Source organism: Solea solea, unplaced genomic scaffold (genome assembly GCF_958295425.1).
Source record: "Solea solea unplaced genomic scaffold, fSolSol10.1 scaffold_26, whole genome shotgun sequence".
Classification (NCBI taxonomy): domain Eukaryota; kingdom Metazoa; phylum Chordata; class Actinopteri; order Pleuronectiformes; family Soleidae; genus Solea; species Solea solea.
In genome coordinates, this window is record NW_026704112.1 from 702,501 (window position 1) to 725,000 (window position 22,500).

At 51.4% G+C, this 22,500-nt stretch overlaps 38 non-coding genes and 3 pseudogenes across 38 annotated transcripts; 30 read left to right on the forward strand and 11 right to left on the reverse strand.

Annotated features, from left to right (window-relative positions):
• The first annotated feature begins 91 nt into the window (after positions 1-91).
• On the forward strand, positions 92-204 carry LOC131452591 (U5 spliceosomal RNA). Its single transcript, XR_009237367.1, has one exon. It is a non-coding gene; the product is annotated as a U5 spliceosomal RNA (small nuclear RNA).
• Positions 205-383: 179 nt separating this feature from the next.
• Positions 384-576, forward strand: LOC131452539 (U2 spliceosomal RNA). Its single transcript, XR_009237319.1, has one exon. It is a non-coding gene; the product is annotated as a U2 spliceosomal RNA (small nuclear RNA).
• A 148-nt stretch (positions 577-724) lies between these two features.
• Positions 725-843, reverse strand: LOC131452593 (5S ribosomal RNA). The gene has a single exon (XR_009237369.1). It is a non-coding gene; the product is annotated as a 5S ribosomal RNA (ribosomal RNA).
• A 401-nt stretch (positions 844-1,244) lies between these two features.
• On the forward strand, positions 1,245-1,408 carry LOC131452481 (U1 spliceosomal RNA). The gene has a single exon (XR_009237264.1). It is a non-coding gene; the product is annotated as a U1 spliceosomal RNA (small nuclear RNA).
• Positions 1,409-2,052: 644 nt separating this feature from the next.
• Positions 2,053-2,165, forward strand: LOC131452592 (U5 spliceosomal RNA). The gene has a single exon (XR_009237368.1). It is a non-coding gene; the product is annotated as a U5 spliceosomal RNA (small nuclear RNA).
• Positions 2,166-2,344: 179 nt separating this feature from the next.
• On the forward strand, positions 2,345-2,537 carry LOC131452540 (U2 spliceosomal RNA). Its single transcript, XR_009237320.1, has one exon. It is a non-coding gene; the product is annotated as a U2 spliceosomal RNA (small nuclear RNA).
• Positions 2,538-2,685: 148 nt separating this feature from the next.
• LOC131452648 (5S ribosomal RNA) lies at positions 2,686-2,804 on the reverse strand. The gene has a single exon (XR_009237420.1). It is a non-coding gene; the product is annotated as a 5S ribosomal RNA (ribosomal RNA).
• Positions 2,805-3,205: 401 nt separating this feature from the next.
• Positions 3,206-3,369, forward strand: LOC131452515 (U1 spliceosomal RNA). The gene has a single exon (XR_009237296.1). It is a non-coding gene; the product is annotated as a U1 spliceosomal RNA (small nuclear RNA).
• Positions 3,370-3,995: 626 nt separating this feature from the next.
• LOC131452594 (U5 spliceosomal RNA) lies at positions 3,996-4,108 on the forward strand. Its single transcript, XR_009237370.1, has one exon. It is a non-coding gene; the product is annotated as a U5 spliceosomal RNA (small nuclear RNA).
• A 179-nt stretch (positions 4,109-4,287) lies between these two features.
• On the forward strand, positions 4,288-4,480 carry LOC131452582 (U2 spliceosomal RNA). The gene has a single exon (XR_009237361.1). It is a non-coding gene; the product is annotated as a U2 spliceosomal RNA (small nuclear RNA).
• A 167-nt stretch (positions 4,481-4,647) lies between these two features.
• Positions 4,648-4,766, reverse strand: LOC131452663 (5S ribosomal RNA). The gene has a single exon (XR_009237434.1). It is a non-coding gene; the product is annotated as a 5S ribosomal RNA (ribosomal RNA).
• A 402-nt stretch (positions 4,767-5,168) lies between these two features.
• On the forward strand, positions 5,169-5,332 carry LOC131452482 (U1 spliceosomal RNA). The gene has a single exon (XR_009237265.1). It is a non-coding gene; the product is annotated as a U1 spliceosomal RNA (small nuclear RNA).
• A 626-nt stretch (positions 5,333-5,958) lies between these two features.
• On the forward strand, positions 5,959-6,071 carry LOC131452595 (U5 spliceosomal RNA). Its single transcript, XR_009237371.1, has one exon. It is a non-coding gene; the product is annotated as a U5 spliceosomal RNA (small nuclear RNA).
• A 179-nt stretch (positions 6,072-6,250) lies between these two features.
• On the forward strand, positions 6,251-6,443 carry LOC131452542 (U2 spliceosomal RNA). Its single transcript, XR_009237321.1, has one exon. It is a non-coding gene; the product is annotated as a U2 spliceosomal RNA (small nuclear RNA).
• A 151-nt stretch (positions 6,444-6,594) lies between these two features.
• Positions 6,595-6,713, reverse strand: LOC131452672 (5S ribosomal RNA; annotated as a pseudogene).
• A 402-nt stretch (positions 6,714-7,115) lies between these two features.
• On the forward strand, positions 7,116-7,279 carry LOC131452484 (U1 spliceosomal RNA). Its single transcript, XR_009237266.1, has one exon. It is a non-coding gene; the product is annotated as a U1 spliceosomal RNA (small nuclear RNA).
• A 626-nt stretch (positions 7,280-7,905) lies between these two features.
• LOC131452596 (U5 spliceosomal RNA) lies at positions 7,906-8,018 on the forward strand. The gene has a single exon (XR_009237372.1). It is a non-coding gene; the product is annotated as a U5 spliceosomal RNA (small nuclear RNA).
• Positions 8,019-8,197: 179 nt separating this feature from the next.
• On the forward strand, positions 8,198-8,390 carry LOC131452581 (U2 spliceosomal RNA). Its single transcript, XR_009237360.1, has one exon. It is a non-coding gene; the product is annotated as a U2 spliceosomal RNA (small nuclear RNA).
• Positions 8,391-8,541: 151 nt separating this feature from the next.
• LOC131452673 (5S ribosomal RNA) lies at positions 8,542-8,660 on the reverse strand (annotated as a pseudogene).
• A 397-nt stretch (positions 8,661-9,057) lies between these two features.
• LOC131452520 (U1 spliceosomal RNA) lies at positions 9,058-9,221 on the forward strand. The gene has a single exon (XR_009237301.1). It is a non-coding gene; the product is annotated as a U1 spliceosomal RNA (small nuclear RNA).
• A 645-nt stretch (positions 9,222-9,866) lies between these two features.
• LOC131452598 (U5 spliceosomal RNA) lies at positions 9,867-9,979 on the forward strand. Its single transcript, XR_009237373.1, has one exon. It is a non-coding gene; the product is annotated as a U5 spliceosomal RNA (small nuclear RNA).
• Positions 9,980-10,158: 179 nt separating this feature from the next.
• On the forward strand, positions 10,159-10,351 carry LOC131452580 (U2 spliceosomal RNA). Its single transcript, XR_009237359.1, has one exon. It is a non-coding gene; the product is annotated as a U2 spliceosomal RNA (small nuclear RNA).
• A 149-nt stretch (positions 10,352-10,500) lies between these two features.
• On the reverse strand, positions 10,501-10,619 carry LOC131452660 (5S ribosomal RNA). Its single transcript, XR_009237432.1, has one exon. It is a non-coding gene; the product is annotated as a 5S ribosomal RNA (ribosomal RNA).
• Positions 10,620-11,021: 402 nt separating this feature from the next.
• On the forward strand, positions 11,022-11,185 carry LOC131452479 (U1 spliceosomal RNA). Its single transcript, XR_009237262.1, has one exon. It is a non-coding gene; the product is annotated as a U1 spliceosomal RNA (small nuclear RNA).
• Positions 11,186-15,088: 3,903 nt separating this feature from the next.
• Positions 15,089-15,201, forward strand: LOC131452599 (U5 spliceosomal RNA). Its single transcript, XR_009237374.1, has one exon. It is a non-coding gene; the product is annotated as a U5 spliceosomal RNA (small nuclear RNA).
• A 179-nt stretch (positions 15,202-15,380) lies between these two features.
• Positions 15,381-15,573, forward strand: LOC131452579 (U2 spliceosomal RNA). The gene has a single exon (XR_009237358.1). It is a non-coding gene; the product is annotated as a U2 spliceosomal RNA (small nuclear RNA).
• Positions 15,574-15,704: 131 nt separating this feature from the next.
• Positions 15,705-15,823, reverse strand: LOC131452659 (5S ribosomal RNA). The gene has a single exon (XR_009237431.1). It is a non-coding gene; the product is annotated as a 5S ribosomal RNA (ribosomal RNA).
• Positions 15,824-16,224: 401 nt separating this feature from the next.
• Positions 16,225-16,387, forward strand: LOC131452530 (U1 spliceosomal RNA). The gene has a single exon (XR_009237310.1). It is a non-coding gene; the product is annotated as a U1 spliceosomal RNA (small nuclear RNA).
• Positions 16,388-17,013: 626 nt separating this feature from the next.
• Positions 17,014-17,126, forward strand: LOC131452632 (U5 spliceosomal RNA). Its single transcript, XR_009237405.1, has one exon. It is a non-coding gene; the product is annotated as a U5 spliceosomal RNA (small nuclear RNA).
• Positions 17,127-17,305: 179 nt separating this feature from the next.
• Positions 17,306-17,498, forward strand: LOC131452544 (U2 spliceosomal RNA). Its single transcript, XR_009237323.1, has one exon. It is a non-coding gene; the product is annotated as a U2 spliceosomal RNA (small nuclear RNA).
• Positions 17,499-17,647: 149 nt separating this feature from the next.
• Positions 17,648-17,766, reverse strand: LOC131452671 (5S ribosomal RNA). The gene has a single exon (XR_009237440.1). It is a non-coding gene; the product is annotated as a 5S ribosomal RNA (ribosomal RNA).
• A 401-nt stretch (positions 17,767-18,167) lies between these two features.
• On the forward strand, positions 18,168-18,331 carry LOC131452513 (U1 spliceosomal RNA). The gene has a single exon (XR_009237294.1). It is a non-coding gene; the product is annotated as a U1 spliceosomal RNA (small nuclear RNA).
• Positions 18,332-18,957: 626 nt separating this feature from the next.
• Positions 18,958-19,070, forward strand: LOC131452601 (U5 spliceosomal RNA). Its single transcript, XR_009237376.1, has one exon. It is a non-coding gene; the product is annotated as a U5 spliceosomal RNA (small nuclear RNA).
• A 179-nt stretch (positions 19,071-19,249) lies between these two features.
• On the forward strand, positions 19,250-19,442 carry LOC131452537 (U2 spliceosomal RNA). Its single transcript, XR_009237317.1, has one exon. It is a non-coding gene; the product is annotated as a U2 spliceosomal RNA (small nuclear RNA).
• Positions 19,443-19,590: 148 nt separating this feature from the next.
• On the reverse strand, positions 19,591-19,709 carry LOC131452485 (5S ribosomal RNA). Its single transcript, XR_009237267.1, has one exon. It is a non-coding gene; the product is annotated as a 5S ribosomal RNA (ribosomal RNA).
• Positions 19,710-20,111: 402 nt separating this feature from the next.
• LOC131452486 (U1 spliceosomal RNA) lies at positions 20,112-20,275 on the forward strand. Its single transcript, XR_009237268.1, has one exon. It is a non-coding gene; the product is annotated as a U1 spliceosomal RNA (small nuclear RNA).
• Positions 20,276-20,901: 626 nt separating this feature from the next.
• Positions 20,902-21,014, forward strand: LOC131452602 (U5 spliceosomal RNA). Its single transcript, XR_009237377.1, has one exon. It is a non-coding gene; the product is annotated as a U5 spliceosomal RNA (small nuclear RNA).
• A 179-nt stretch (positions 21,015-21,193) lies between these two features.
• LOC131452583 (U2 spliceosomal RNA) lies at positions 21,194-21,386 on the forward strand. The gene has a single exon (XR_009237362.1). It is a non-coding gene; the product is annotated as a U2 spliceosomal RNA (small nuclear RNA).
• Positions 21,387-21,535: 149 nt separating this feature from the next.
• Positions 21,536-21,664, reverse strand: LOC131452669 (5S ribosomal RNA; annotated as a pseudogene).
• Positions 21,665-22,066: 402 nt separating this feature from the next.
• LOC131452532 (U1 spliceosomal RNA) lies at positions 22,067-22,234 on the forward strand. Its single transcript, XR_009237312.1, has one exon. It is a non-coding gene; the product is annotated as a U1 spliceosomal RNA (small nuclear RNA).
• Positions 22,235-22,311: 77 nt separating this feature from the next.
• On the reverse strand, positions 22,312-22,430 carry LOC131452655 (5S ribosomal RNA). The gene has a single exon (XR_009237427.1). It is a non-coding gene; the product is annotated as a 5S ribosomal RNA (ribosomal RNA).
• Between the last annotated feature and the right edge of the window lie 70 nt (positions 22,431-22,500).

Below are 22,500 nucleotides of genomic sequence, written 5' to 3' on the forward strand. Positions count from 1 at the left end.
GGCTGTCCCAAGGTGGCCGGCCGGGCCGACCGAGACTGTGGTGACTCCGGCGGATAGACTCCTTGGCTGCTCTCAAGGAGAGGGGCTATGTCGACTCTGGTTTTTCTTCAAAATGCACAAGTCTTTCGCCTTTTACTAAAGACTTCCGTGGAGAGGAACGTCCGAGAGTTTAAGTTATTTTTGGTGGGCTTTGCTGTATGGCTGCGCCCTTTGAGTGTGTCAAATGTCAAGCAGCTGTCCGTCACGGCTCAGAGGTGCGCTTAGATCACCTGGGGGCGGAGGTGATCGGCAGCAGCCTTTGTTATGCGCACTTCAGAAACATGGCACCACAACAAGTAACTTGTGCGCCAAGATCTTGAGTTGGCCCAAGACACTGGCGGGCCATCGCTTCTCGGCCTTTTGGCTAAGATCAAGTGTAGTATCTGTTCTTATCAGTTTAATATCTGATATGTCCTCTATATGGGGATTAAATATTAAATGCATTTTTGAGCATTGGGCGGTGAAACCTGGGGCTTGCTCTCTTCACTCCTTGCATTGACCTGGTATTGCAGTGCCACCAGGAACGGTGCACCGTTCTCTTTTTTCTGTGAAAACCAAAGCAAGGCTGAAACTGGAAGGACATTAACGTGTGCCCGTGCGTCAACGTAATTGCAAGCCCACGTTTCTTGTAAGGAAGCAGCAGTGTCAAAGCATGCTGCAGTGTAAAAGTGTGCTGCAGTGTAAAAGCTTACAGCACCTGGTATTCCCAGGCAGTCTCCCATCCAAGTACTAACCAGGCCCGACCCTGCTTAGCTTCCGAGATCAGACGAGATCGGGCGTGCTCAGGGTGGTGTGGCCGTAAGCCAACGGGCAGGTGACACAGACTCCTTTTATAGACCAGGCAAGGCCCCCTGCTCGTGGAGGGGCTCAAAAGTCAGCCTTCCGAACACACTGCACTTGAGCCTTTATCGCCACTACCTGCTACACTCTATTCCAGTATTTGGAAGCTACACCGAGATGGGTAAGCTGCTGTTGGTGCCGTCAGGTCCAGTTGTTGCTGAATCTATAGGAAATGACAGCCAGGTATGCCAGTGAAAAGGTCGAGTGTTCCCTTCCAATGTGTGCTGGAGGTTGAAGTTGAACACAGCACAGCATTAACGAGCACCTGAGTCAAGGCATTGGACTCTGGGACTATCCATTTCCTGCACCATCGGCCAAAGAGCTGTGTCTGGGAACAGCCACCCAGTGCTGGGCAAGTACACCTCATACTTACCTGGCAGGGGAGACACCATGATCAAGAAGGTGGTTCACCCAGGGCGAGGCTCAGCCATTGCACTCTGGTTGTGCTGACCCCTGCAAATTCCCCAAACGTGGGAATCTTGACTGCATAATTTTTGCTGGTGGGGTACTGCGTCCGCGCTCTCCCCCGATGACGTAGTTGTAAGCAAAGGTCAGCCGCCCAAAGTTCCGCCTTGTGTGCCCATCTCCAGGCTTCTCACGTGCTCGCAGAGCGACATCCCCTGTCTTTCCAAGTTGCTGGGAATGGGATGGTTGTGGGTGTTGTCTTTTAGCTCTTAGGAAATGTCATGCTCCCTTTCCCGGCTCTTTGTAGGAGAACTGGATTGTTGGAGATGGATCCATGGCCATCATGCCAAGGGTTAATACTTTGGCGCTTGGTCCGTCCACTCCTGTACATTGACCTGATATTGAAGCGATGCCAGGAGCAGCTCACCATTTCAGAAGCCCGGAGGAGCTGGGAAACGGCCCGGCAGTTTGTACTGCTCGGTGTGACACAGAGCTGCTTTGCTCATGCACTCACATCTACCACTAAACCTTGGAGGTGTGCCGGGAGCGAGGAATGTGCCACAGCCTCAGCGATTGATAGAAAACTGCAGCACACAACCAACAGTAAGAATGCGCTTCCAAACATGCAGTCAAATGTGGGCGGTTGATTGGCCGGCAAACCAAAAACGTTGAAGAAAGGCTGTCCCAAGGTGGCCGGCCGGGCCGACCGAGACTGTGGTGACTCCGGCGGATAGACTCCTTGGCTGCTCTCAAGGAGAGGGGCTATGTCGACTCTGGTTTTTCTTCAAAATGCACAAGTCTTTCGCCTTTTACTAAAGACTTCCGTGGAGAGGAACGTCCGAGAGTTTAAGTTATTTTTGGTGGGCTTTGCTGTATGGCTGCGCCCTTTGAGTGTGTCAAATGTCAAGCAGCTGTCCGTCACGGCTCAGAGGTGCGCTTAGATCACCTGGGGGCGGAGGTGATCGGCAGCAGCCTTTGTTATGCGCACTTCAGAAACATGGCACCACAACAAGTAACTTGTGCGCCAAGATCTTGAGTTGGCCCAAGACACTGGCGGGCCATCGCTTCTCGGCCTTTTGGCTAAGATCAAGTGTAGTATCTGTTCTTATCAGTTTAATATCTGATATGTCCTCTATATGGGGATTAAATATTAAATGCATTTTTGAGCATTGGGCGGTGAAACCTGGGGCTTGCTCTCTTCACTCCTTGCATTGACCTGGTATTGCAGTGCCACCAGGAACGGTGCACCGTTCTCTTTTTTCTGTGAAAACCAAAGCAAGGCTGAAACTGGAAGGACATTAACGTGTGCCCGTGCGTCAACGTAATTGCAAGCCCACGTTTCTTGTAAGGAAGCAGCAGTGTCAAAGCATGCTGCAGTGTAAAAGTGTGCTGCAGTGTAAAAGCTTACAGCACCTGGTATTCCCAGGCAGTCTCCCATCCAAGTACTAACCAGGCCCGACCCTGCTTAGCTTCCGAGATCAGACGAGATCGGGCGTGCTCAGGGTGGTGTGGCCGTAAGCCAACGGGCAGGTGACACAGACTCCTTTTATAGACCAGGCAAGGCCCCCTGCTCGTGGAGGGGCTCAAAAGTCAGCCTTCCGAACACACTGCACTTGAGCCTTTATCGCCACTACCTGCTACACTCTATTCCAGTATTTGGAAGCTACACCGAGATGGGTAAGCTGCTGTTGGTGCCGTCAGGTCCAGTTGTTGCTGAATCTATAGGAAATGACAGCCAGGTATGCCAGTGAAAAGGTCGAGTGTTCCCTTCCAATGTGTGCTGGAGGTTGAAGTTGAACACAGCACAGCATTAACGAGCACCTGAGTCAAGGCATTGGACTCTGGGACTATCCATTTCCTGCACCATCGGCCAAAGAGCTGTGTCTGGGAACAGCCACCCAGTGCTGGGCAAGTACACCTCATACTTACCTGGCAGGGGAGACACCATGATCAAGAAGGTGGTTCACCCAGGGCGAGGCTCAGCCATTGCACTCTGGTTGTGCTGACCCCTGCAAATTCCCCAAACGTGGGAATCTTGACTGCATAATTTTTGCTGGTGGGGTACTGCGTCCACGCTCTCCCCCGATGACGTAGTTGTAAGCAAAGGTCAGCCGCCCAAAGTTCCGCCTTGTGTGCCCATCTCCAGGCTTCTCACGTGCTCGCAGAGCGACATCCCCAGTCTTTCCAAGTTGCTGGGAATGGGATGGTTGTGGCTGTTGTCTTTTAGCTCTAAGGAAATGTCATGCTCCCTTTCCCGGCCCTTTGTAGGAGAACTGGATTGATGGAGATGGATCCATGGCCATCATGCCAAGGGTTAATACTTTGGCGCTTGTTCCGTCCACTCCTGTACATTGACCTGATATTGAAGCGATGCCAGGAGCAGCTCACCATTTCAGAAGCCCGGAGGAGCTGGGAAACGGCCCGGCAGTTTGTACTGCTCGGTGTGACACAGAGCTGCTTTGCTCATGCACTCACATCTACCACTAAACCTTGGAGGTGTGCCACAGCCTCAGCGATTGATAGAAAACTGCAGCACACAACCAACAGTAAGAATGCGCTTCCAAATATGCAGTCAAATGTGGGCGGTTGATTGGCCGGCAAACCAAAAACGTTGAAGAAAGGCTGTCCCAAGGTGGCCGGCCGGGCCGACCGAGACTGTGGTGACTCCGGCGGATAGACTCGTTGGCTGCTCTCAAGGAGAGGGTCTATGTCGACTCTGGTTTTTCTTCAAAATGCACAAGTCTTTCGCCTTTTACTAAAGACTTCCGTGGAGAGGAACGTCCGAGAGTTTAAGTTATTTTTGGTGGGCTTTGCTGTATGGCTGCGCCCTTTGAGTGTGTCAAATGTCAAGCAGCTGTCCGTCACGGCTCAGAGGTGCACTTAGATCACCTGGGGGCGGAGGTGATCGGCAGCAGCCTTTGTTATGCGCACTTCAGAAACATGGCACCACAACAAGTAACTTGTGCGCCAAGATCTTGAGTTGGCCCCAGAAACTGGCGGGCCATCGCTTCTCGGCCTTTTGGCTAAGATCAAGTGTAGTATCTGTTCGTATCAGTTTAATATCTGATAACTCCTCTATATGGGGATTAAATATTAAATGCATTTTTGAGCATTGGGCGGTGAAACCTGGGGCTTGCTCTCTTCACTCCTTGCATTGACCTGGTAGTGCAGTGCCACCAGGAACGGTGCACCGTTCTCTTTTTTTCTGTGAAAACCAAAGCAAGGCTGAAACTGGAAGGACATTAACGTGTGCCCGTGCGTCAACGTAATTGCAAGCCCACGTTTCTTGTAAGGAAGCAGCAGTGTAAAAGCATGCTGCAGTGTAAAAGCGTGCTGCAGTGTAAAAGCGTGCTGCAGTGTAAAAGCTTACAGCACCTGGTATTCCCAGGCAGTCTCCCATCCAAGTACTAACCAGGCCCGACCCTGCTTAGCTTCCAAGATCAGACGAGATCGGGCGTGCTCAGGGTGGTGTGGCCGTAAGCCGATGGGCAGGTGACACAGACTCCTTTTATAGACCAGGCAAGGCCCCCTGCTCGTGGAGGGGCTCAAAAGTCAGCCTTCCGAACACACTGCACTTGAGCCTTTATCGCCACTACCTGCTACACTCTATTCCAGTATTTGGAAGCTACACCGAGATGGGTAAGCTGCTGTTGGTGCCGTCAGGTCCAGTTGTTGCTGAATCTATAGTAAATGACAGCCAGGTATGCCAGTGAAAAGGTCGAGTGTTTCCTCTCCAATGTGTGCTGGAGGTTGAAGTTGAACACAGCACAGCATTAACGAGCACCTGAGTCAAGGCATTGGACTCTGGGACTATCCATTTCCTGCACCATCGGCCAAAGAGCTGTGTCTGGGAACAGCCACCCAGTGCTGGGCAAGTACACCTCATACTTACCTGGCAGGGGAGACACCATGATCAAGAAGGTGGTTCACCCAGGGCGAGGCTCAGCCATTGCACTCTGGTTGTGCTGACCCCTGCAAATTCCCCAAACGTGGGAATCTTGACTGCATAATTTTTGCTGGTGGGGTACTGCGTCCGCGCTCTCCCCCGATGACGTAGTTGTAAGCAAAGGTCAGCCGCCCAAAGTTCCGCCTTGTGTGCCCATCTCCAGGCTTCTCACGTGCTCGCAGAGCGACATCCCCTGTCTTTCCAAGTTGCTGGGAATGGGATGGTTGTGGGTGTTGTCTTTTAGCTCTAAGGAAATGTCATGCTCCCTTTCCCGGCTCTTTGTAGGAGAACTGGATTGTTGGAGATGGATCCATGGCCATCATGCCAAGGGTTAATACTTTGGCGCTTGGTCCGTCCACTCCTGTACATTGACCTGATATTGAAGCGATGCCAGGAGCAGCTCACCATTTCAGAAGCCCGGAGGAGCTGGGAAACGGCCCGGCAGTTTGTACTGCTCGGTGTGACACAGAGCTGCTTTGCTCATGCACTCACATCTACCACTAAACCTTGGAGGTGTGCCACAGCCTCAGCGATTGATAGAAAACTGCAGCACACAACCAACAGTAAGAATGCGCTTCCAAACATGCAGTCAAATGTGGGCGGTTGATTGGCCGGCAAACCAAAAACGTTGAAGAAAGGCTGTCCCAAGGTGGCCGGCCGGGCCGACCGAGACTGTGGTGACTCCGGCGGATAGACTCGTTGGCTGCTCTCAAGGAGAGGGTCTATGTCGACTCTGGTTTTTCTTCAAAATGCACAAGTCTTTCGCCTTTTACTAAAGACTTCCGTGGAGAGGAACGTCCGAGAGTTTAAGTTATTTTTGGTGGGCTTTGCTGTATGGCTGCGCCCTTTGAGTGTGTCAAATGTCAAGCAGCTGTCCGTCACGGCTCAGAGGTGCGCTTAGATCACCTGGGGGCGGAGGTGATCGGCAGCAGCCTTTGTTATGCGCACTTCAGAAACATGGCACCACAACAAGTAACTTGTGCGCCAAGATCTTGAGTTGGCCCCAGACGCTGGCGGGCCATCGCTTCTCGGCCTTTTGGCTAAGATCAAGTGTAGTATCTGTTCTTATCAGTTTAATATCTGATATGTCCTCTATATGGGGATTAAATATTAAATGCATTTTTGAGCATTGGGCGGTGAAACCTGGGGCTTGCTCTCTTCACTCCTTGCATTGACCTGGTATTGCAGTGCCACCAGGAACGGTGCACCGTTCTCTTTTTTTCTGTGAAAACCAAAGCAAGGCTGAAACTGGAAGGACATTAACGTGTGCCCGTGCGTCAACGTGTAATTGCAAGCCCACGTTTCTTGTAAGGAAGCAGCAGTGTAAAAGCGTGCTGCAGTGTAAAAGTGTGCTGCAGTGTAAAAGCTTACAGCACCTGGTATTACCAGGCAGTCTCCCATCCAAGAACTAACCAGGCCCGACCCTGCTTAGCTTCCTAGATCAGACGAGATCGGGCGTGCTCAGGGTGGTGTGGCCGTAAGCCGACGGGCAGGTGACACAGACTCCTTTTATAGACCAGGCAAGGCCCTCTGCTCGTGGAGGGGCTCAAAAGTCAGCCTTCCGAACACACTGCACTTGAGCCTTTATCGCCACTACCTGCTACACTCTATTCCAGTATTTGGAAGCTACACCGAGATGGGTAAGCTGCTGTTGGTGCCGTCAGGTCCAGTTGTTGCTGAATCTATAGGAAATGACAGCCAGGTATGCCAGTGAAAAGGTCGAGTGTTTCCTCTCCAATGTGTGCTGGAGGTTGAAGTTGAACACAGCACAGCATTAACGAGCACCTGAGTCAAGGCATTGGACTCTGGGACTATCCATTTCCTGCACCATCGGCCAAAGAGCTGTGTCTGGGAACAGCCACCCAGTGCTGGGCAAGTACACCTCATACTTACCTGGCAGGGGAGACACCATGATCAAGAAGGTGGTTCACCCAGGGCGAGGCTCAGCCATTGCACTCTGGTTGTGCTGACCCCTGCAAATTCCCCAAACGTGGGAATCTTGACTGCATAATTTTTGCTGGTGGGGTACTGCGTCCGCGCTCTCCCCCGATGACGTAGTTGTAAGCAAAGGTCAGCCGCCCAAAGTTCCGCCTTGTGTGCCCATCTCCAGGCTTCTCACGTGCTCGCAGAGCGACATCCCCTGTCTTTCCAAGTTGCTGGGAATGGGATGGTTGTGGGTGTTGTCTTTTAGCTCTAAGGAAATGTCATGCTCCCTTTCCCGGCTCTTTGTAGGAGAACTGGATTGTTGGAGATGGATCCATGGCCATCATGCCAAGGGTTAATACTTTGGCGCTTGGTCCGTCCACTCCTGTACATTGACCTGATATTGAAGCGATGCCAGGAGCAGCTCACCATTTCAGAAGCCCGGAGGAGCTGGGAAACGGCCCGGCAGTTTGTACTGCTCGGTGTGACACAGAGCTGCTTTGCTCATGCACTCACATCTACCACTAAACCTTGGAGGTGTGCCACAGCCTCAGCGATTGATAGAAAACTGCAGCACACAACCAACAGTAAGAATGCGCTTCCAAACATGCAGTCAAATGTGGGCGGTTGATTGGCCGGCAAACCAAAAACGTTGAAGAAAGGCTGTCCCAAGGTGGCCGGCCGGGCCGACCGAGACTGTGGTGACTCCGGCGGATAGACTCGTTGGCTGCTCTCAAGGAGAGGGTCTATGTCGACTCTGGTTTTTCTTCAAAATGCACAAGTCTTTCGCCTTTTACTAAAGACTTCCGTGGAGAGGAACGTCCGAGAGTTTAAGTTATTTTTGGTGGGCTTTGCTGTATGGCTGCGCCCTTTGAGTGTGTCAAATGTCAAGCAGCTGTCCGTCACGGCTCAGAGGTGCGCTTAGATCACCTGGGGGCGGAGGTGATCGGCAGCAGCCTTTGTTATGCGCACTTCAGAAACATGGCACCACAACAAGTAACTTGTGCGCCAAGATCTTGAGTTGGCCCCAGACGCTGGCGGGCCATCGCTTCTCGGCCTTTTGGCTAAGATCAAGTGTAGTATCTGTTCGTATCAGTTTAATATCTGATAACTCCTCTATATGGGGATTAAATATTAAATGCATTTTTGAGCATTGGGCGGTGAAACCTGGGGCTTGCTCTCTTCACTCCTTGCATTGACCTGGTATTGCAGTGCCACCAGGAACGGTGCACCGTTCTCTTTTTTTCTGTGAAAACCAAAGCAAGGCTGAAACTGGAAGGACATTAACGTGTGCCCGTGCGTCAACGTGTAATTGCAAGCCCACGTTTCTTGTAAGGAAGCAGCAGTGTAAAAGCGTGCTGCAGTGTAAAAGTGTGCTGCAGTGTAAAAGCTTACAGCACCTGGTATTACCAGGCAGTCTCCCATCCAAGAACTAACCAGGCCCGACCCTGCTTAGCTTCCTAGATCAGACGAGATCGGGCGTGCTCAGGGTGGTGTGGCCGTAAGCCGACGGGCAGGTGACACAGACTCCTTTTATAGACCAGGCAAGGCCCCCTGCTCGTGGAGGGGCTCAAAAGTCAGCCTTCCGAACACACTGCACTTGAGCCTTTATCGCCACTACCTGCTACACTCTATTCCAGTATTTGGAAGCTACACCGAGATGGGTAAGCTGCTGTTGGTGCCGTCAGGTCCAGTTGTTGCTGAATCTATAGGAAATGACAGCCAGGTATGCCAGTGAAAAGGTCGAGTGTTTCCTCTCCAATGTGTGCTGGAGGTTGAAGTTGAACACAGCACAGCATTAACGAGCACCTGAGTCAAGGCATTGGACTCTGGGACTATCCATTTCCTGCACCATCGGCCAAAGAGCTGTGTCTGGGAACAGCCACCCAGTGCTGGGCAACCCCATACTTACCTGGCAGGGGAGACACCATGATCAAGAAGGTGGTTCACCCAGGGCGAGGCTCAGCCATTGCACTCTGGTTGTGCTGACCCCTGCAAATTCCCCAAACGTGGGAATCTTGACTGCATAATTTTTGCTGGTGGGATACTGCGTCCGCGCTCTCCCCCGATGACGTAGTTGTAAGCAAAGGTCAGCCGCCCAAAGTTCCGCCTTGTGTGCCCATCTCCAGGCTTCTCACGTGCTCGCAGAGCGACATCCCCTGTCTTTCCAAGTTGCTGGGAATGGGATGGTTGTGGGTGTTGTCTTTTAGCTCTAAGGAAATGTCATGCTCCCTTTCCCGGCTCTTTGTAGGAGAACTGGATTGTTGGAGATGGATCCATGGCCATCATGCCAAGGGTTAATACTTTGGCGCTTGTTCCGTCCACTCCTGTACATTGACCTGATATTGAAGCGATGCCAGGAGCAGCTCACCATTTCAGAAGCCCGGAGGAGCTGGGAAACGGCCCGGCAGTTTGTACTGCTCGGTGTGACACAGAGCTGCTTTGCTCATGCACTCACATCTACCACTAAACCTTGGAGGTGTGCCCGGGAGCGAGGAATGTGCCACAGCCTCAGCAATTGATAGAAAACTGCAGCACACAACCAACAGTAAGAATGCGCTTCCAAACATGCAGTCAAATGTGGGCGGTTGATTGGCCGGCAAACCAAAAACGTTGAAGAAAGGCTGTCCCAAGGTGGCCGGCCGGGCCGACCGAGACTGTGGTGACTCCGGCGGATAGACTCCTTGGCTGCTCTCAAGGAGAGGGGCTATGTCGACTCTGGTTTTTCTTCAAAATGCACAAGTCTTTCGCCTTTTACTAAAGACTTCCGTGGAGAGGAACGTCCGAGAGTTTAAGTTATTTTTGGTGGGCTTTGCTGTATGGCTGCGCCCTTTGAGTGTGTCAAATGTCAAGCAGCTGTCCGTCACGGCTCAGAGGTGCGCTTAGATCACCTGGGGGCGGAGGTGATCGGCAGCAGCCTTTGTTGTGCGCACTTCAGAAACATGGCACCACAACAAGTAACTTGTGCGCCAAGATCTTGAGTTGGCCCAAGACACTGGCGGGCCATCGCTTCTCGGCCTTTTGGCTAAGATCAAGTGTAGTATCTGTTTTTATCAGTTTAATATCTGATATGTCCTCTATATGGGGATTAAATATTAAATGCATTTTTGAGCATTGGGCGGTGAAACCTGGGGCTTGCTCTCTTCACTCCTTGCATTGACCTGGTATTGCAGTGCCACCAGGAACGGTGCACCGTTCTCTTTTTTTCTGTGAAAACCAAAGCAAGGCTGAAACTGGAAGGACATTAACGTGTGCCCGTGCGTCAACGTAATTGCAAGCCCACGTTTCTTGTAAGGAAGCAGCAGTGTAAAAGCGTGCTGCAGTGTAAAAGTGTGCTGCAGTGTAAAAGCTTACAGCACCTGGTATTCCCAGGCAGTCTCCCATCCAAGTACTAACCAGGCCCGACCCTGCTTAGCTTTCGAGATCAGACGAGATCGGGCGTGCTCAGGGTGGTGTGGCCGTAAGCCGACGGGCAGGTGACACAGACTCCTTTTATAGACCAGGCAAGGCCCCCTGCTCGTGGAGGGGCTCAAAAGTCAGCCTTCCGAACACACTGCACTTGAGCCTTTATCGCCACTACCTGCTACACTCTATTCCAGTATTTGGAAGCTACACCGAGATGGGTAAGCTGCTGTTGGTGCCGTCAGGTCCAGTTGTTGCTGAATCTATAGGAAATGACAGCCAGGTATGCCAGTGAAAAGGTCGAGTGTTTCCTCTCCAATGTGTGCTGGAGGTTGAAGTTGAACACAGCACAGCATTAACGAGCACCTGAGTCAAGGCATTGGACTCTGGGACTATCCATTTCCTGCACCATCGGCCAAAGAGCTGTGTCTGGGAACAGCCACCCAGTGCTGGGCAAGTGCACCTCATACTTACCTGGCAGGGGAGACACCATGATCAAGAAGGTGGTTCACCCAGGGCGAGGCTCAGCCATTGCACTCTGGTTGTGCTGACCCCTGCAAATTCCCCAAACGTGGGAATCTTGACTGCATAATTTTTGCTGGTGGGGTACTGCGTTCGCGCTCTCCCCCGATGACGTATTTGTAAGCAAAGGTCAGCCGCCCAAAGTTCCGCCTTGTGTGCCCATCTCCAGACTTCTCACGTGCTCGCAGAGCGACATCCCCTGTCTTTCCAAGTTGCTGGGAATGGGATGGGCATTTGTGTGTGTGCGTGTGCATTTGGACTATCTGGGTATCTCATAGGACTACTGGAATTAAGCTAAGTATCACTTCTGTAGGTCTTTCTTATTTGGTTGCTATTTCAATAATTGCTATTGTATGTAGCTGGTTGCTTGACTTTTGTGACTTTTGACTTGTCTGTTTAATTAAGGTGAAAGTTTTGTAAAGATATTTTGTCTGCTAGGTCAAAGAGAAAGTTGTTATTGTTGCTGCTTTGACCTAGTTTCTATTGAGCCATCACCATCACCAGGTGAGAAGTTTCACTGGCAAAGGGGAGTGGCCAACACAGCTGTAACTAATCAGCACCTAATCAGGTGTCTTTGAAAAAGCAGCACTGACTTTGAAGCGGCAGCTTCAGCGGCAGATTCTTCAGACGAAGACTCAGGAAGACAAAGACAAAGGAGTCTAAACCGGAGTAAACACTCAGGAAGACAAAGACAAAGGAGTCTAAACCGGAGTCTAACAAGGAGGCTAACGAGGCTAAGTACCTGTCTGCAAGTGTTTTCGACCTTTCACATATGTGCCTTTTTTCCATTCCTGTTCATGTCTCTTCTCATAGATACTACAAACCTCACAATCACTCACAGCATCACCGTAACCTGTCCTCACTTATCTATCCCACCCGCTCCACACACATCCAACACCTTGTCGCAGGGGGCCTGTGGAACTGCCAGTCAGCTACCCGCAAGACTGAGTTCATTTCCGGCTTTGCTACTGAGCAATGCCTGGACTTCCTTGCTCTCACTGAGACTTGGATAACACCCTCCAACACAGCCACCCCTGCAGCTCTCTCCTCCGCCCACTCCTTCTCCCACACACCCAGATCCACTGGAAGAGGTGGTGGGACAGGTCTGCTCATCAACCCCAACTGGACTTTCACTCTTTACCCACTGCCACACTTCTCTTCACAGTCGTTTGAATTTCATGCTGTAACTGTAACTCACCCAGTCAAACTAATCATTATTGTCATCTACCGTCCACCAGGCCCATTGGGACACTTCTTGGAGGAACTAGATGTCCTCCTCTCAAACGTCCCAGAAAATGGCCCACCACTTGTTCTTCTTGGTGACTTCAACATCCAGTCAGAGAAGTCATCCGATCTACTATTTCTACTTTCGTCTCTTTCTCTCTCACTTGCTCCTTCTCCACCAACTCACAAAGCTGGCAACCACCTTGACCTCATCTTCACCAGAAACTGCTCCACCTCCGACCTCACGGTAACTCCACTTCATGTCTCTGATCATTTCTTCATTTCCTACTCTCTCCCACTCTCCCAATCTGATGATCTCATCTCATCAGATACTGCACTTGTCCGTCGCAACATTCGCTCTCTCTCTCCCTCCTCTCTCTCCTCAACTGTTCTATCAGCACTTCCTTCAGCTGACTCCTTCTCCCTCATGCATCCCAACTCTGCCACAGACACATTCCTCTGTACTCTGTCCTCCTCTCTTGACTCTCTCTGTCCTCTTACTTCACGGCGGGTTCGTAAGTCCTCCCCAGCCCCGTGGTTGTCGGACTCAGTGCGTACTGAGAGAGCCACGATACGGGCAGCAGAAAGGAAATGGAGGAAATCAAAACTCCCTGACGACCTGCTTTCCTATCACTCTCTTCTCTCCACCCTCACTGCCTCTATCTCTGCAGCCAAACAATCTTTCTATCAGACTAAAATTCAATCCTCTTTCTCTAACCCCAAAAAACTTTTCTCGATCTTCTCTAACCTCCTCTTCTTCCTTTTCTCTCCAAAACTCTGGAGCGTGCTATCTTTAATCAACTCTCCTCCTACCTTCACCGGAACAACCTTCTTGATCCTCTTCAGTCTGGTTTTAAAGCAGGTCACTCGACCGAAACTGCACTCCTTGCTGTCACTGAGCAACTCCACACTGCCAGGGCTGCCTCTCTCTCCTCTGTGCTCATCCTCTTGGACCTTTCTGCAGCGTTTGACACAGTTAACCACCAGATCCTTATTTCCTCCCTTCAAGAACTAGGTGTCTCAGGATCTGCACTTACCCTACTCTCGTCCTATCTTCAAAACCGAACATACAGAGTAACCTGGAGAGGATCTGTGTCGGAACCCTGTCCTCTAGCTACTGGGGTCCCTCAGGGTTCTGTCTTGGGCCCTCTCCTCTTCTCTCTATACACCAACTCTCTTGGTTCTGTTATTCTCTCTCATGGTTTTTCCTATCACAGCTACGCCGACGACACCCAACTCATCCTCTCTTTTCCCAGCTCCGACACAAATGTAGCGGAACGGATCTCCGCTTGTCTGACCGACATCTCTCAGTGGATGTCTGACCATCACCTGAAACTCAATCTCAACAAGACTGAGTTTCTTTTTCTCCCAGGAAAGGGCTCTCCCACCACAGACCTAACCATCACCCTCGACAACTCTGTGGTAACTCCGTCTCATACCGCAAGGAACCTGGGTGTGACACTTGATGACCATCTCTCCCTCACTGCCAACATTGCTGCAACAGCTCGATCCTGCAGATACATGTTGTACAACATCAGAAGGATACGGCCTCTTCTAACCCAGAAGGCGGCACAGGTTCTGGTCCAGGCTCTTGTCATCTCACGCTTGGATTACTGCAACTCCCTCCTGGCTGGTCTCCCTGCGTGTGCCATACGACCCCTGCAACTCATCCAGAATGCAGCAGCTCGACTGATCTTCAACTTACCAAAATTCTCCCACACTACACCTCTCCTCCGCTCCCTTCACTGGCTTCCTGTAGCTGCTCGCATCCGCTTCAAGACTCTAGTGCTTGCGTTCCATGCTACAAACGGATCCGGTCCAGCCTACATCCAGGACATGATCAAAACCTACACCCCAGCCCGCCCACTTCGCTCTGCATCGACAAACCGGCTCGCTGCCCCCTCACTGAGAGGATCGCAGAGGCATTTACAGAACTCGAGACTGTTCACTGTCCTCGCTCCCAAATGGTGGAACGAGCTCCCCATCGACATCCGGACAGCGGAAAGCCGCCACATCTTCCGCCGCCGACTAAAAACACATTTCTTCCGACTCTATCTCGACTAAGACGATAATGACGACGACAAAAAAAAAAAAAAAAAAAAAAAATATATATATATATAAATATCGCACTTATGACTAGCACTTCATAGTTTGATTTACTTGAAGCTCTTACTTACTTCTAGCTCTTATTTGTACCCAAATGTTTAAATGCACTTATTGTAAGTCGCTTTGGATAAAAGCGTCTGCTAAATGACATGTAATGTAATGTAATGTAATGGATGGTTGTGGGTGTTGTCTTTTAGCTCTAAGGAAATTTCATGCTCCCTTTCCCGGCTCTTTGTAGGAGAACTGGATTGTTGGAGATGGATCCATGGCCATCATGCCAAGGGTTAATACTTTGGCGCTTGTTCCGTCCACTCCTGTACATTGACCTGATATTGAAGCGATGCCAGGAGCAGCTCACCATTTCAGAAGCCCGGAGGAGCTGGGAAACGGCCCGGCAGTTTGTACTGCTCGGTGTGACACAGAGCTGCTTTGCTCATGCACTCACATCTACCACTAAACCTTGGAGGTGTGCCACAGCCTCAGCGATTGATAGAAAACTGCAGCACACAACCAACAGTAAGAATGCGCTTCCAAACATGCAGTCAAATGTGGGCGGTTGATTGGCCGGCAAACCAAAAACGTTGAAGAAAGGCTGTCCCAAGGTGGCCGGCCGGGCCGACCGAGACTGTGGTGACTCCGGCGGATAGACTCGTTGGCTGCTCTCAAGGAGAGGGTCTATGTCGACTCTGGTTTTTCTTCAAAATGCACAAGTCTTTCGCCTTTTACTAAAGACTTCCGTGGAGAGGAACGTCCGAGAGTTTAAGTTATTTTTGGTGGGCTTTGCTGTATGGCTGCGCCCTTTGAGTGTGTCAAATGTCAAGCAGCTGTCCGTCACGGCTCAGAGGTGCACTTAGATCACCTGGGGGCGGAGGTGATCGGCAGCAGCCTTTGTTATGCGCACTTCAGAAACATGGCACCACAACAAGTAACTTGTGCGCCAAGATCTTGAGTTGGCCCCAGACACTGGCGGGCCATCGCTTCTCGGCCTTTTGGCTAAGATCAAGTGTAGTATCTGTTCTTATCAGTTTAATATCTGATATGTCCTCTATATGGGGATTAAATATTAAATGCATTTTTGAGCATTGGGCAGTGAAACCTGGGGCTTGCTCTCTTCACTCCTTGAATTGACCTGGTATTGCAGTGCCACCAGGAACGGTGCACCGTTCTCTTTTTTTCTGTGAAAACCAAAGCAAGGCTGAAACTGGAAGGACATTAACGTGTGCCCGTGCGTCAATGTAATTGCAAGCCCACGTTTCTTGTAAGGAAGCAGCAGTGTCAAAGCGTGCTGCAGTGTAAAAGCTTACAGCACCTGGTATTCCCAGGCAGTCTCCCATCCAAGTACTAACCAGGCCCGACCCTGCTTAGCTTCCGAGATCAGACGAGATCGGGCGTGCTCAGGGTGGTGTGGCCGTAAGCCGACGGGCAGGTGACACAGACTCCTTTTATAGACCAGGCAAGGCCCCCTGCTCGTGGAGGGGCTCAAAGTCAGCCTTCCGAACACACTGCACTTGAGCCTTTATCGCCACTACCTGCTACACTCTATTCCAGTATTTGGAAGCTACACCGAGATGGGTAAGCTGCTGTTGGTGCCGTCAGGTCCAGTTGTTGCTGAATCTATAGGAAATGACAGCCAGGTATGCCAGTGAAAAGGTCGAGTGTTTCCTCTCCAATGTGTGCTGGAGGTTGAAGTTGAACACAGCACAGCATTAACGAGCACCTGAGTCAAGGCATTGGACTCTGGGACTATCCATTTCCTGCACCATCGGCCAAAGAGCTGTGTCTGGGAACAGCCACCCAGTGCTGGGCAAGTGCACCTCATACTTACCTGGCAGGGGAGACACCATGATCAAGAAGGTGGTCACCCAGGGCGAGGCTCAGCCATTGCACTCTGGTTGTGCTGACCCCTGCAAATTCCCCAAACGTGGGAATCTTGACTGCGTAATGTTTGCTGGTGGGGTACTGCGTCCGCGCTCTCCCCCGATGACGTAGTTGTAAGCAAAGGTCAGCCGCCCAAAGTTCCGCCTTGTGTGCCCATCTCCAGGCTTCTCACGTGCTCGCAGAGCGACATCCCCTGTCTTCCCAAGTTGCTGGGAATGGGATGGTTGTGGGTGTTGTCTTTTAGCTCTAAGGAAATGTCATGCTCCCTTTCCCGGCTCTTTGTAGGAGAACTGGATTGTTGGAGATGGATCCATGGCCATCATGCCAAGGGTTAATACTTTGGCGCTTGTTCCGTCCACTCCTGTACATTGACCTGATATTGAAGCGATGCCAGGAGCAGCTCACCATTTAAGAAGCCCGGAGGAGCTGGGAAATGGTCCGGCAGTTTGTACTGCTCGGTGTGACACAGAGCTGCTTTGCTCATGCACTCACATCTACCACTAAACCTTGGAGGTGTGCCACAGCCTCAGCGATTGATAGAAAACTGCAGCACACAACCAACAGTAAGAATGCGCTTCCAAACATGCAGTCAAATGTGGGCGGTTGATTGGCCGGCAAACCAAAAACGTTGAAGAAAGGCTGTCCCAAGGTGGCCGGCCGGGCCGACCGAGACTGTGGTGACTCCGGCGGATAGACTCCTTGGCTGCTCTCAAGGAGAGGGGCTATGTCGACTCTGGTTTTTCTTCAAAATGCACAAGTCTTTCGCCTTTTACTAAAGACTTCCGTGGAGAGGAACGTCCGAGAGTGTAAGTTATTTTTGGTGGGCTTTGCTGTATGGCTGCGCCCTTTGAGTGTGTCAAATGTCAAGCAGCTGTCCGTCACGGCTCAGAGGTGCACTTAGATCACCTGGGGGCGGAGGTGATCGGCAGCAGCCTTTGTTATGCGCACTTCAGAAACATGGCACCACAACAAGTAACTTGTGCGCCAAGATCTTGAGTTGGCCCCAGACACTGGCGGGCCATCGCTTCTCGGCCTTTTGGCTAAGATCAAGTGTAGTATCTGTTCTTATCAGTTTAATATCTGATATGTCCTCTATATGGGGATTAAATATTAAATGCATTTTTGAGCATTGGGCGGTGAAACCTGGGGCTTGCTCTCTTCACTCCTTGCATTGACCTGGTATTGCAGTGCCACCAGGAACGGTGCACCGTTCTCTTTTTTTCTGTGAAAACCAAAGCAAGGCTGAAACTGGAAGGACATTAACGTGTGCCCGTGCGTCAACGTAATTGCAAGCCCACGTTTCTTGTAAGGAAGCAGCAGTGTAAAAGCGTGCTGCAGTGTAAAAGTGTGCTGCAGTGTAAAAGCTTACAGCACCTGGTATTCCCAGGCAGTCTCCCATCCAAGTACTAACCAGGCCCGACCCTGCTTAGCTTCCGAGATCAGACGAGATCGGGCGTGCTCAGGGTGGTGTGGCCGTAAGCCGACGGGCAGGTGACACAGACTCCTTTTATAGACCAGGCAAGGCCCCCTGCTCGTGGAGGGGCTCAAAGTCAGCCTTCCGAACACACTGCACTTGAGCCTTTATCGCCACTACCTGCTACACTCTATTCCAGTATTTGGAAGCTACACCGAGATGGGTAAGCTGCTGTTGGTGCCGTCAGGTCCAGTTGTTGCTGAATCTATAGGAAATGACAGCCAGGTATGCCAGTGAAAAGGTCGAGTGTTTCCTCTCCAATGTGTGCTGGAGGTTGAAGTTGAACACAGCACAGCATTAACGAGCACCTGAGTCAAGGCATTGGACTCTGGGACTATCCATTTCCTGCACCATCGGCCAAAGAGCTGTGTCTGGGAACAGCCACCCAGTGCTGGGCAAGTGCACCTCATACTTACCTGGCAGGGGAGACACCATGATCAAGAAGGTGGTTCACCCAGGGCGAGGCTCAGCCATTGCACTCTGGTTGTGCTGACCCCTGCAAATTCCCCAAACCTGGGAATCTTGACTGCATAATTTTTGCTGGTGGGGTACTGCGTCCGCGCTCTACCCCGATGACGTAGTTGTAAGCAAAGGTCAGCCGCCCAAAGTTCCGCCTTGTGTGCCCATCTCCAGGCTTCTCACGTGCTCGCAGAGCGACATCCCCTGTCTTTCCAAGTTGCTGGGAATGGGATGGTTGTGGGTGTTGTCTTTTAGCTCTAAGGAAATGTCATGCTCCCTTTCCCGGCTCTTTGTAGGAGAACTGGATTGTTGGAGATGGATCCATGGCCATCATGCCAAGGGTTAATACTTTGGCGCTTGTTCCGTCCACTCCTGTACATTGACCTGATATTGAAGCGATGCCAGGAGCAGCTCACCATTTCAGAAGCCTGGAGGAGCTGGGAAATGGCCCGGCAGTTTGTACTGCTCGGTGTGACACAGAGCTGCTTTGCTCATGCACTCACATCTACCACTAAACCTTGGAGGTGTGCCACAGCCTCAGCGATTGATAGAAAACTGCAGCACACAACCAACAGTAAGAATGCGCTTCCAAACATGCAGTCAAATGTGGGCGGTTGATTGGCCGGCAAACCAAAAACGTTGAAGAAAGGCTGTCCCAAGGTGGCCGGCCGGGCCGACCGAGACTGTGGTGACTCCGGCGGATAGACTCCTTGGCTGCTCTCAAGGAGAGGGGCTATGTCGACTCTGGTTTTTCTTCAAAATGCACAAGTCTTTCGCCTTTTACTAAAGACTTCCGTGGAGAGGAACGTCCGAGAGTTTAAGTTATTTTTGGTGGGCTTTGCTGTATGGCTGCGCCCTTTGAGTGTGTCAAATGTCAAGCAGCTGTCCGTCACGGCTCAGAGGTGCGCTTAGATCACCTGGGGGCGGAGGTGATCGGCAGCAGCCTTTGTTATGCGCACTTCAGAAACATGGCACCACAACAAGTAACTTGTGCGCCAAGATCTTGAGTTGGCCCAAGACACTGGCGGGCCATCGCTTCTCGGCCTTTTGGCTAAGATCAAGTGTAGTATCTGTTCTTATCAGTTTAATATCTGATATGTCCTCTATATGGGGATTAAATATTAAATGCATTTTTGAGCATTGGGCGGTGAAACCTGGGGCTTGCTCTCTTCACTCCTTGCATTGACCTGGTATTGCAGTGCCACCAGGAACGGTGCACCGTCTCTTTTTTTCTGTGAAAACCAAAGCAAGGCTGAAACTGGAAGGACATTAACGTGTGCCCGTGCGTCAACGTAATTGCAAGCCCACGTTTCTTGTAAGGAAGCAGCAGTGTAAAAGCGTGCTGCAGTGTAAAAGTGTGTTGCAGTGTAAAAGCTTACAGCACCTGGTATTCCCAGGCAGTCTCCCATCCAAGTACTAACCAGGCCCGACCCTGCTTAGCTTCCGAGATCAGACGAGATCGGGCGTGCTCAGGGTGGTGTGGCCGTAAGCCGACGGGCAGGTGACACAGACTCCTTTTATAGACCAGGCAAGGCCCCCTACTCGTGGAGGGGCTCAAAAGTCAGCCTTCCGAACACACTGCACTTGAGCCTTTATCGCCACTACCTGCTACACTCTATTCCAGTATTTGGAAGCTACACCAAGATGGGTAAGCTGCTGTTGGTGCCGTCAGGTCCAGTTGTTGCTGAATCTATAGGAAATGACAGCCAGGTATGCCAGTGAAAAGGTCGAGTGTTTCCTCTCCAATGTGTGCTGGAGGTTGAAGTTGAACACAGCACAGCATTAACGAGCACCTGAGTCAAGGCATTGGACTCTGGGACTATCCATTTCCTGCACCATCGGCCAAAGAGCTGTGTCTGGGAACAGCCACCCAGTGCTGGGCAAGTGCACCTCATACTTACCTGGCAGGGGAGACACCATGATCAAGAAGGTGGTTCACCCAGGGCGAGGCTCAGCCATTGCACTCTGGTTGTGCTGACCCCTGCAAATTCCCCAAACGTGGGAATCTTGACTGCATAATTTTTGCTGGTGGGGTACTGCGTCCGCGCTCTCCCCCGATGACGTAGTTGTAAGCAAAGGTCAGCCGCCCAAAGTTCCGCCTTGTGTGCCCATCTCCAGGCTTCTCACGTGCTCGCAGAGCGACATCCCCTGTCTTTCCAAGTTGCTGGGAATGGGATGGTTGTGGGTGTTGTCTTTTAGCTCTAAGGAAATGTCATGCTCCCTTTCCCGGCTCTTTGTAGGAGAACTGGATTGTTGGAGATGGATCCATGGCCATCATGCCAACGGTTAATACTTTGGCGCTTGTTCCGTCCACTCCTGTACATTGACCTGATATTGAAGCGATGCCAGGAGCAGCTCACCATTTCAGAAGCCTGGAGGAGCTGGGAAATGGCCCGGCAGTTTGTACTGCTCGGTGTGACACAGAGCTGCTTTGCTCATGCACTCACATCTACCACTAAACCTTGGAGGTGTGCCACAGCCTCAGCGATTGATAGAAAACTGCAGCACACAACCAACAGTAAGAATGCGCTTCCAAACATGCAGTCAAATGTGGGCGGTTGATTGGCCGGCAAACCAAAAACGTTGAAGAAAGGCTGTCCCAAGGTGGCCGGCCGGGCCGACCGAGACTGTGGTGACTCCGGCGGATAGACTCCTTGGCTGCTCTCAAGGAGAGGGGCTATGTCGACTCTGGTTTTTCTTCAAAATGCACAAGTCTTTCGCCTTTTACTAAAGACTTCCGTGGAGAGGAACGTCCGAGAGTTTAAGTTATTTTTGGTGGGCTTTGCTGTATGGCTGCGCCCTTTGAGTGTGTCAAATGTCAAGCAGCTGTCCGTCACGGCTCAGAGGTGCGCTTAGATCACCTGGGGGCAGAGGTGATCGGCAGCAGCCTTTGTTATGCGCACTTCAGAAACATGGCACCACAACAAGTAACTTGTGCGCCAAGATCTTGAGTTGGCCCCAGACACTGGCGGGCCATCGCTTCTCGGCCTTTTGGCTAAGATCAAGTGTAGTATCTGTTCTTATCAGTTTAATATCAGATATGTCCTATATATGGGGATTAAATATTAAATGCATTTTTGAGCATTGGGCTGTGAAACCTGGGGCTTGCTCTCTTCACTCCTTGCATTGACCTGGTATTGCAGTGCCACCAGGAACGGTGCACCGTTCTCTTTTTTTCTGTGAAAACCAAAGCAAGGCTGAAACTGGAAGGACATTAACGTGTGCCCGTGCGTCAACGTAATTGCAAGCCCACGTTTCTTGTAAGGAAGCAGCAGTGTAAAAGCGTGCTGCAGTGTAAAAGTGTGCTGCAGTGTAAAAGCTTACAGCACCTGGTATTCCCAGGCAGTCTCCCATCCAAGTACTAACCAGGCCCGACCCTGCTTAGCTTCCGAGATCAGACGAGATCGGGCGAGATCGGGCGTGCTCAGGGTGGTGTGGCCGTAAGCCGACGGGCAGGTGACACAGACTCCTTTTATAGACCAGGCAAGGCCCCCTGCTCGTGGAGGGGCTCAAAAGTCAGCCTTCCGAACACACTGCACTTGAGCCTTTATCGCCACTACCTGCTACACTCTATTCCAGTATTTGGAAGCTACACCGAGATGGGTAAGCTGCTGTTGGTGCCGTCAGGTCCAGTTGTTGCTGAATCTATAGGAAATGACAGCCAGGTATGCCAGTGAAAAGGTCGAGTGTTTCCTCTCCAATGTGTGCTGGAGGTTGAAGTTGAACACAGCACAGCATTAACGAGCACCTGAGTCAAGGCATTGGACTCTGGGACTATCCATTTCCTGCACCATCGGCCAAAGAGCTGTGTCTGGGAACAGCCACCCAGTGCTGGGCAAGTGCACCTCATACTTACCTGGCAGGGGAGACACCATGATCAAGAAGGTGGTTCACCCAGGGCGAGGCTCAGCCATTGCACTCTGGTTGTGCTGACCCCTGCAAATTCCCCAAACGTGGGAATCTTGACTGCATAATTTTTGCTGGTGGGGTACTGCTGATATTGAAGCGATGCCAGGAGCAGCTCACCATTTCAGAAGCCCGGAGGAGCTGGGAAACGGCCCGGCAGTTTGTACTGCTCGGTGTGACACAGAGCTGCTTACAGCACCTGGTATTCCCAGGCAGTCTCCCATCCAAGTACTAACCAGGCCCGACCCTGCTTAGCTTCCGAGATCAGACGAGATCGGGCGTGCTCAGGGTGGTGTGGCCGTAAGCCGACGGGCAGGTGACACAGACTCCTTTTATAGACCAGGCAAGGCCCCCTGCTCGTGGAGGGGCTCAAAAG